An 8,991-nucleotide genomic window follows, 5' to 3' on the forward strand; every position below is an offset into this window, starting at 1 on the left:
TCAGTGGCAGGCTCTCCCAGAGCTCCCGCAGACACTTTGAGAGACAGAGAGGGAACAGAGGACAGGTCCCAGGAGTCTAAATTATCAGTATGATTTTCACCCCCTGCATGTGGTGTCACCACCTTCCTCTCCCCTCCCACGGAGCTAATTATCCTGCCTGAAGATAACTGCTGTCCTTAGATATATGTCACTCCTATTCCTGCACACTTGTTCTTGAACAGTTCAGGAGCAGACACATTCACACAGTGCTGCAGGGTTAACCAAGTCAGGAGGCAGCACAACGGCTCCTCTAGTGTCCTTGCCCCCTGAGCAGCTGCAGCACTCTTATTGCCCACAGCAGGGCTCTGCTGGTATATGAACAGGTGGATGGGGACCCATGCCTCCAAGTGCAACCATCAATGGTCTGTTAGGTGTTCTCCCAAGAACAGGATCCTTCCATACCTTGAAATCTCTGTGGGGCCCCTCTATATGGTTAGCCTTCGTGCAAAATCCAAGGCTGCCACTAATTTCGGACAAAACCTTGGTTGCTTTTCACCTATGCATGGCTTTGTACCAGTACTCCACCACAATGATAAGCAGCATTCCCTCAGCTGCCCTGCAACAGGGCATCTTCGGCCTCTCCCTTGTATCATCTCTGCACCCTTGTGGCTGACACAGGCACCATACAGAACCTTTCCTGCATGAAGCACTTTGATGCTGTCCAGTGAAAGCATGGTTTCAAGGGCCACTCCTTAAATGCTACAATGATTGCCTTTGAAATCACAAACAAGCAACCAATTGTTCAATACCACAATGAGTTTCTTCTACATGATAAATGGACTTGGTCACCAACCAGCAAAAACTTGAATGGAGTGTGGCAAGGTCGTTGGATATGGCTAGAGATACTCATAATTACATGCGGCTAGAGATTAATATTGAAGTGAGCTTCTCCATGACTACAACACACATGCATAAATTATTTATAGATATCTCCCAGTTAACTAGTTGTAGTTGGGCAAAGATGCACACCTCCAAAACAAATGGTAGCAAAGCCAAAGGATTCCTTGTCTAGCCATTACAAACTACCACATGCAAGATTTTGCCTTCCACATGTTCTCACCCACAGCCACTAGGCACAAAATATCCCCTCTATTTGCTTTCTCCTCCAGGCAAACATACACATTTAACTTTGACCACACAGCATAGAAAGAAGGGAAGCTGTTTACTTTTTTGAAATTTCGATGGGGTGCATTGGTAGGAGAGCATCTGACTGCACACACTTTACCATTTCAGAGTACCGCTTTGCTCGTGTGTGTTGTGTCAGGTGATTTATTAATAAAAGAAACAGCTGGGGTTTATTTGGGGATTTTTTTAAATGGAAATAGTCTACTGAGCTGATGATCAGTTTGGGACTCTATTCTTCGCAGAGTTATTTAGGTGATGGAATGAGGAAGTGTGAGCTCCATTTTGTTTTTCCAATACATGATGTTTGTGGTCATAATCAGATCCACTCTCCTACCTCAGCTAGAGGGTGAATCTACGTGGGTTAAAGAAAGGTTCGTCTCTCTTCTAGCGGGGAGCCGAGAGATATAGGTCTCCAAAACTCTCATTCCTCTTTACATGCGGAACTCCAGCTTAAAAATAGGCCCCATTTGTGGCAGACCAAGAAAAAAAGATGGTTGGTGCCCCGAAGAACTTATCAAGCAATTTTGAAAGTCTTTGCTTTTGCAGGCTTTCAAGTGGGAACTGTGTGCACTTAGGAACACGGGAGCTGCCGTACCTAATCGAACCCAGGGCCCACCTAGCCTCTGAAAGCACCCAGTATCCAGATGCTCCAGAGCAAAAGACAAGAAACACTGCAAAGTTGTTAATGAATAACCTGACCCACAGGGAAAGCTTCTTAATCTCTTTCAGCTCCAGTGTGACAAGCCTTAATCTAGCGCTGGTTACCCTTCCAAACTTCTCAGGTTTCTCTGGGGTTTTTCGTCCTTCCAACTGTCCCAAGAAAGGGCCAGATTTTCAAAAGGCAAACAGCTTTCTATCCCCTCCTCCCAAGAAAGTCAGTGCACTTGTTTTGACACCTAAATGAGAGTACAATTCTTCAGCAAACCTGGCTGAAATCTTTAGCAAACTGCTAATCCTACTTCTTGAGTTAGTGAAGAGTGGGGAAAACTGGTTTTGCCCTTTATTCCCTTCTGGGGGAAAGCATCTCCAGAGGTTATTGTGAAATCGAAAGAGAATTAGACTCATTGAGGCCATCCTGATTACCTGTAAAAAAAAAAACCAAAATACCCAGTGGGTCTCTTTCAGGTTTTTATTAAGAGTTTCCAAGTGAGAGAATGTTTTTTCTTTATGAAGTCGCAGGTCTGAGAAAATGAAGATAAAGCAGGCTTGTGATTCAGGCGAAAGGTGGAGATTACCTCTGAGGGACTGAGTCCTAGTGAACAATGATTATACCTTTGTGAATTGCAAAGGCAGGGAAATGGTGTTTCATGGTCACCTATTCATCTGGCTGAAGTAATTCTCTTTTTTAAATGGTCATAATAGGATTTTAGCTCCAAGCAAAGACAAAGCAACAGCACAAAAAAAAGGTTTAGTCTGTGCCTGCTTGTATAAACACACATAAATCCCACCAAGCTACAACCAGTTCTCGCAAAGATGGTTCACGGAGTGGGGTCCTTGGTAATAGCGTACCACAAGAAAAAGTATTCATTGGTGAAATCTTAAAGCCCTTTAGAAATGAATGCCCCAAACTCCAAAACCATAGCATGTAATCATTGTACTCTTCCAAAAAACAGCTGCTAGGACTTGTGTGATTGAGTAGAGGCCTTCCTCCTTAATAGCCCTACAAGGTAAAGACTTTTCAAATTGTAATGGTCACAAACTACTTCAAGATCGTTTCAGGCTGGACATAAGGAAGAATTTCTTTACTGTCCGAGCCCCCAAGGTCTGGAACAGCCTGCCACCGGAGGTGGTTCAAGCGCCTTCATTGAACACCTTCAAGATGAAACTGGATGCTTATCTTGCTGGGATCCTATGACCCCAGCTGACTTCCTGCCCTTTGGGCGGGGGGCTGGACTCGATGATCTTCCGAGGTCCCTTCCAGCCCTGATGTCTATGAAATCTATGAATTGTAAGAGAAATTTCTCTCTCAGACCATGCTTCAGCAAAATGCCTAAGTGAATAGGAGTGATTCCTCTTCGGTCACTAGGGATACTCATAATTTCAAATTTAGACATATGCTTAAGTATGCTGCCAAACAAAGACCACAATACAGACCAGGGTTTGCCTTTATTGATTTTAGGCTTTGGCCCCACCTCAAAAAAGGATCTGCAAGACAAAGCCCAAAATATTCTTCGCTGTATTTTAGATGAAGCAGCTTGGAATTATTTCTCTCAAGAGCCGCAAGGAAAAATTAATCAGCTGGAAGAGTAGTGTTAGGTAATGTGGACAGAAATAACTGTGTGTTAAACCAGATCCCACACCCTTAGGCAAAAAAACTATCTATAAAGTTCAGCTAGGCATTTTCATTGCATTGCATTCATCATTGTGGTATGGCAATGCTTTGACCCATTCAGTAGCTCCCAAACTCCATTGGTTCGTGTATCTTTGCAAGTGAATGGGTGAAACATCATACTCATGTAGCAGCAGGGATACATACAACACAATTTGGGAAACCCTGGTCTAGTTCGTAAAGTGTTAGTATTCCTGATAAAAATGCTACTGCCAAGCTGCTCTTTTTTCTCAACTCCTGCTGTTCTGTTTTATGAACTGTCTGGTGGGCATTAAGAATACCAGAAGGCCACTGCTTACAGCTTTCAGCTGGAATCTTGCCAGTACTGGCTTAAATTTAGTCCCAACGAGTGGTAAAAATTCCTATTCATTTTGATGGGAACAAAACGCCAAATGCACTTGAAAAATCCCACCTTCCGTCTTCTGGAAACAGAAGCTTCCTACGTAGTCCTTTGTAACTGCATGCTCTGCACTCCCCCTGTCCCAATTATTCCTGTTAAGAGTTTGTCATAGAACAAGGTATATTTCTGTTATTTAGGGAAACTCAAGCTCTGCCTGGCTTTTGCCCTCAAGGAGAAGATTCTCCTTGAAGTTTCAGGAAACAGTTAGCAATGGCAAAGGATGCGCTACATACACGTGCTCCTGAAAGATCAGCTACATGCTCCAGGCCGGGTACCAATCACCTTGACGCAGACATGCCCTACTTCCAGACTGCTGCATGCACACTGTGTAACTAATTAAGCTGTAGGTTAAACACTTCCCAGAAGGTGTCACAGGACACTTTGGGCTAGAGCTTCTATTGTCTGCGCTAGCAGGAGTCAGCGTTGCTCCAGACTGATAATGAATCTCCTTTAAAAATTAAAAATGCAACAGTATTTCCGCACCATGTGTTTGGATCCTGTCTTCATACAGCAGGAAGAATAAACACACTCTTGGGATGTAAATGACCTTGGCGCCTGCTTTCCAAGTTGGACACTACTAGCACTAAGATTTAAGTCACCACTCTGGACCAAACCCTGCCCTTGGTTATGCTGATGCTACGCCATTTGCATTGGTGTAACTGAGTGCAGAATGAAACCCTTGGGGTGCAGATCAGAAAATTCTCAGAGGAAGTACACTGCATTGATAAGTGCCTAAAAAATTTTTAGCTATTTCCTGTAGGAACAGCATATTGGAATCCCCCCATCAGGTTATTTGGGTTACTGATTTTTTAATTTAAAATGGGCAGTAGCTTTATTACCAATTATATTGCCTAATGAATTTGGTTGAGGTGTCAAAACAGGTCTCAGTCTCCTCTCTTTGCAGTACTGCAAAAAAGATAGGGGGAATAAAAACCTTTAGTGATCAGTACTCATGTTAGAGCCACATGGCTTTAGACTGAATTTTGCATCTGGATTACTTTCTCATACTGCCACTGTCAAGCACAGCACCAAATAATTCTTTCCCTTCAAAAGAGATCATGTTGGGCAGTGCATCTGTTTTCCAGTTTTATAGCTAAACCCATCAGGTAGCTCCTGCGCTGAGTCAGTGCCCTAGCTAAACAGATGTTTCCAAGTCAGTATGGCACTACTGAAGTTCGTGGAATTAGCAGTATAGTCAGAGAGATCAGCTGAGGTTGTAGACTGCAGAGGGATAAGCATAAAGAGTATTTTCCCCCCAGATCCTTTTGAAGAGATTTAACTACATATGTTGCAAATATGGGATGGTTTCAGAAGATAAGAAGCCAGGTTCAAAATTTCACTAAGCACAAATTCTGGGTGTATGTGGAATCTGACAAGAGTCTCTATTGTAAGAGCGACTTTACGAGTTAGTGCCCAGGGTTATGCCAGGGGCTATTCAAGGACCATATTGCCACAAGTAGAAGCCCCTTCTTGGTCTATAAGTCCACTGCCTGGTTCCGTTAGCAGAAGAGACTTTATTAATCTAAACAGTGACTCTGGGGAAGTGGGTGGCAGAGTTATGGCTTGCATGCAGTTGGGTACTAGAAGGTCATACAGAATATCCGATGGGTCTAAAGCTCCAATCCAGCAAGGAGTTTCACAGAGACCAACTCCTATGCCTCCCTGATCTCAGTGGGGATCTAAACTTGGGCAGAGCTCCATCACACAGAGGTCACTGGGGGATCAAGGGGCTAATGTGCCTCTAGGCAGGTTTCCTTCCTGCTCTTCTGACTCGGTCATAAACAGATCTAAGCGAGCCAGGCTATATGATCCTCTGAAGCAGAGGCAAGCCCTGGCACAGACGACTGCAACAAAGAAGATGGAGGTGAAAGAGGAGCAGAAGCACTTAACTTTGCTTCCAGGAATAAGTTGGCACCCAAAAATAAATGGAGGGGTGGATAAAAAAAGAGCAAGGAATCCCAGTGGACAAGGACAGCATCCACAAATATTTCTGATCTTGCCATCTACTGGGAAAATCTGGCCAAGCATTCTGGCTGAAGGCAGTCCAGAGTGGCATACGATTCATTTAAATATTTAATCTTCCTAACCAAACATTTACATTTTTTTTCCTTTAAATCACAGCAGATTCAGGTGGGGCAACAACTTTTCCAGCTTTAGACTGCAACCTACCTAGGACCATGATTTTCCACTCTGTTAACTGGGCTCCATGACACTTATAGGCATTAATACTCTGTATCCCACCCTACGTGCCTCCCTCTACTGTTGAGTAAATTCTGCAAGGGGGCAAACAGTTCCACGCACAGGATGAGCCTGTAAGAGCATGGGAAGCAAACTGTCTAATCACAGGAGAGTTATGCATGGTCCTCTAGGTACACAGGGTCTGGACCACCCTGCTCTTCCAATATTGCTAAATGGATAGAAAGCCTGCAGCTATGGAAAAATATTAGGCACCAGGCTCTAAAGAATCTGGACCCTCAGCACCAACAGGGACCCAGATGGACAGCTGACTTGCTGTACAACAAGGCAGGTCCTGCAGAAGAGGTGCAGCTTTTCACATGCCTTAGGTAAGCAACAGCCTCAAGTTTTCAGGGATACCGCTCTGCGTGCAACCTCCATCCTCACCCCACACAAGTAGATAGAACAGTGCTGAGGTCCACGCTGGGACCAAATCTGTTGTTTACAAGCAATGAGTTTCGCTACAGCAAAGCACATTTCCTTGCCTACCTCCACAGGAAGATGAAACAGCAAAGCAATCCCTCCTCTCCCTCAATGCCATGCAAGATGCAAAAAATTGGAAAATGAAGGCAGGCACCCTGGAATCACAAGGAAAATCTCATTAAAATCTAATGCGCCTGCACCACGCACCAGAAACACCCCTCGGTGCCTAATGACTTAGATGACCCAGGCACACTGAGCTGCTAAACTTCACCCAGAAAACCTTGTAGGGTAAATCCTACCCCTGCCTCCAGACAGCAGGCTGATACAAACAAGCAAGAGCTTCATCAAGTTATAAATATGAAGCCATCACGTGATGAGTCTCTTAAACACTTTTGTTTTCTCCCAAGAAAAGGGATTATTTTCTCACTAGCCTCCCAATTCACTAAAGACTTAGGCACATGCATAGCTTTGCACATGAATGGCCTCACTCAAATCAGGGCATACAGTTACACTCATGCCTAGTCTTTGCCAGATTGAGGCCTAAACAATGGGAGTCCTAGGGAAGAAGAGAAAAATATTATCAGAGAACAGGTACAGTAGCTAAACCACATATGCTCAGTAGCAAGTCTGACCATATCCCCCCTCCCAGCAGTATTCGATGATAACATGGGGCAGCCTGCCAGCAACACATGGCAGGTCTGGATCAAGTTTTTAAAACCGAGATTCTCTCAGAATCAAATACAAAAAACGAAAGCCACAATCGGTATGTTATCCCCTGCGCTTTATTTTACATTCAATCCGATTCCTTTTACATTACCTCTAAACTGGACAGTTAGCAACATGCCCCATGCTTCAGACATGGGCACTGGATGTTTTGACACCTGATGAGAGGACAATTGGGGTTTTCAATGAGGGGGCAGGTATCCGTGACAGCGGGATAAACGCGTTAGCGGAGTTTTTCCTAAAATACTCAGCAGTGCAGCGAGTACAGACATCGACATTGGATGCCCTCACTAGTTCTCCGAGTCAGAATGCCGCTGGTGTGAGCAGGGCAGCTCATGCCCCTCAGAGCTATTGTTTCAGGCTACCCAAAACTCAACAAGACAAAAATCACGTCTGTTTGACACCCCGTTCGCTTCTGGCAGGCTTCCCTCCCGAGCATAAAAGACTCGGCTCTTTATTCTTCGCAAATAGAAGCTTTGAAGCTGGAGCAGCGACTCTGCAGCAGAGTCAACGCTGCAGCAAGTCTCCCAGAAACATGGATTACGTGGAGCAGTCAATGAGCTGTCCCAACCGGCACAGCGGCCACAGACAACATTTTTTTTAAATCTCGGGATCCTTCTGGATTTAAAGCGACTATATGAATAAGATGTTATTCATCCCTCAGACAGCTCCCCACACAGCACTTCCAGGTGGCTCATCTGTTACTAACGGCGTGTTACACTGCGCTCGGCACCGTACAGACATCTTGAGGGACAGTCCTTGCCCCCTAAGAGTTTACGTCCTAAACAGATAAGCCAGGGATGGAAACAGGGAGGTAAAGCGACTTCCCAAAGTCCTACCGATCAGTAGCAGAAATGCACGCACACACACACACCAGAGCCCACGACATGCAACGCCCTACCCACACGCAGCTTCGGTAATGTGGATTCACCCCGACAACGAATCCACATCACATTTGGGGTCTTGCATCCACCCGTCGCACCTGCTTTCCGGCCACAGCAAAATGCCTGCTTTGAAAAGGCAAGTTCAACACCCGCCAGAAACCCCTCGGTCAAGACGCGGCCCCGCGGCGCTTCCCAGAGCAGCGAGGGGCAACGCTTCGCGCTCCGGGCGCGACACGTTCGCCGATTTAATCGCTAATCCCGAACCCATCCCCGCGCGCAGGAAGGCCCAAGTGGGAACCTGTCCCCTTGGCACACGCCGGCCACGTCCGGCTTCTGGGAGCTTTCCTGTGGGCGAGGGAGGGAGGGAGGGAGGCAGGGACGGCAGCCGTGCGCTCACCCTGCCGGGGCTCCCCTTCCTCCAGGAGGGCGAAAGCATCTCGCAAAAGCACGTCTCTCTCTGCAGTCTGGTCTCCTCGCCGCGGGCGGGCGCAGGGGGTGCCTCCTGGCTTGCACCAAGCCTGGCTATTTTTAAGCTGCGCCGCCACCGCCTTTCGCAGCGCTGGGGAAGGGGAAGGGGAAGGGGAAGGGTGGGGGGGAGAAACCCCTTCTTCCCTCCACCTTTGCCCCCTCAGCTCCTGCCTGCCCCCGTCCCAAGTGCCCAGGAGGAGCCGTGTCCCGTGTCCTAAATAGATCGACCAGGGATGAAACCGGGGAGGTTCAAGTGACTTCCCAAGGGCTGGCGGATGGGATGAGGCGGGGAGGGGTGACAACCGGGGGGTCTCCCCCACACGGGGCCGACCGACCGCAGTGCCGGGGCAGGCCCGTGAGGTGGG

The 8,991-nt window shown here is 46.7% G+C and overlaps 1 protein-coding gene across 6 annotated transcripts in view; it reads right to left on the reverse strand.

Moving 5' to 3' along the window:
* GTF2IRD1 (GTF2I repeat domain containing 1) overlaps window positions 1–8,626 on the reverse strand; it is a 167,320-nt gene extending 158,694 nt beyond the window's left edge. Inside the window, exons 1-2 of one of the 6 annotated variants that reach the window (XM_025208080.1) lie at window positions 8,556–8,619; window positions 6,618–6,706 (exon numbers count right to left, since the gene is read on the reverse strand). The gene's annotated coding sequence lies outside the window, so the exon portion shown is untranslated. Of the gene's footprint in view, window positions 1–6,617; window positions 6,707–8,205; window positions 8,282–8,555 lie in introns of those variants that run through there. The other 5 variants (XM_025208081.1, XM_006027029.3, XM_025208084.1 and 2 more) reach the window with 5 other exon arrangements.
* Between the last annotated feature and the right edge of the window lie 365 nt (window positions 8,627–8,991).

The sequence above is a fragment of the Alligator sinensis genome, unplaced genomic scaffold, assembly GCF_000455745.1.
Source record: "Alligator sinensis unplaced genomic scaffold, ASM45574v1 scaffold1291_1, whole genome shotgun sequence".
Taxonomy (NCBI): Eukaryota; Metazoa; Chordata; order Crocodylia; family Alligatoridae; genus Alligator; species Alligator sinensis.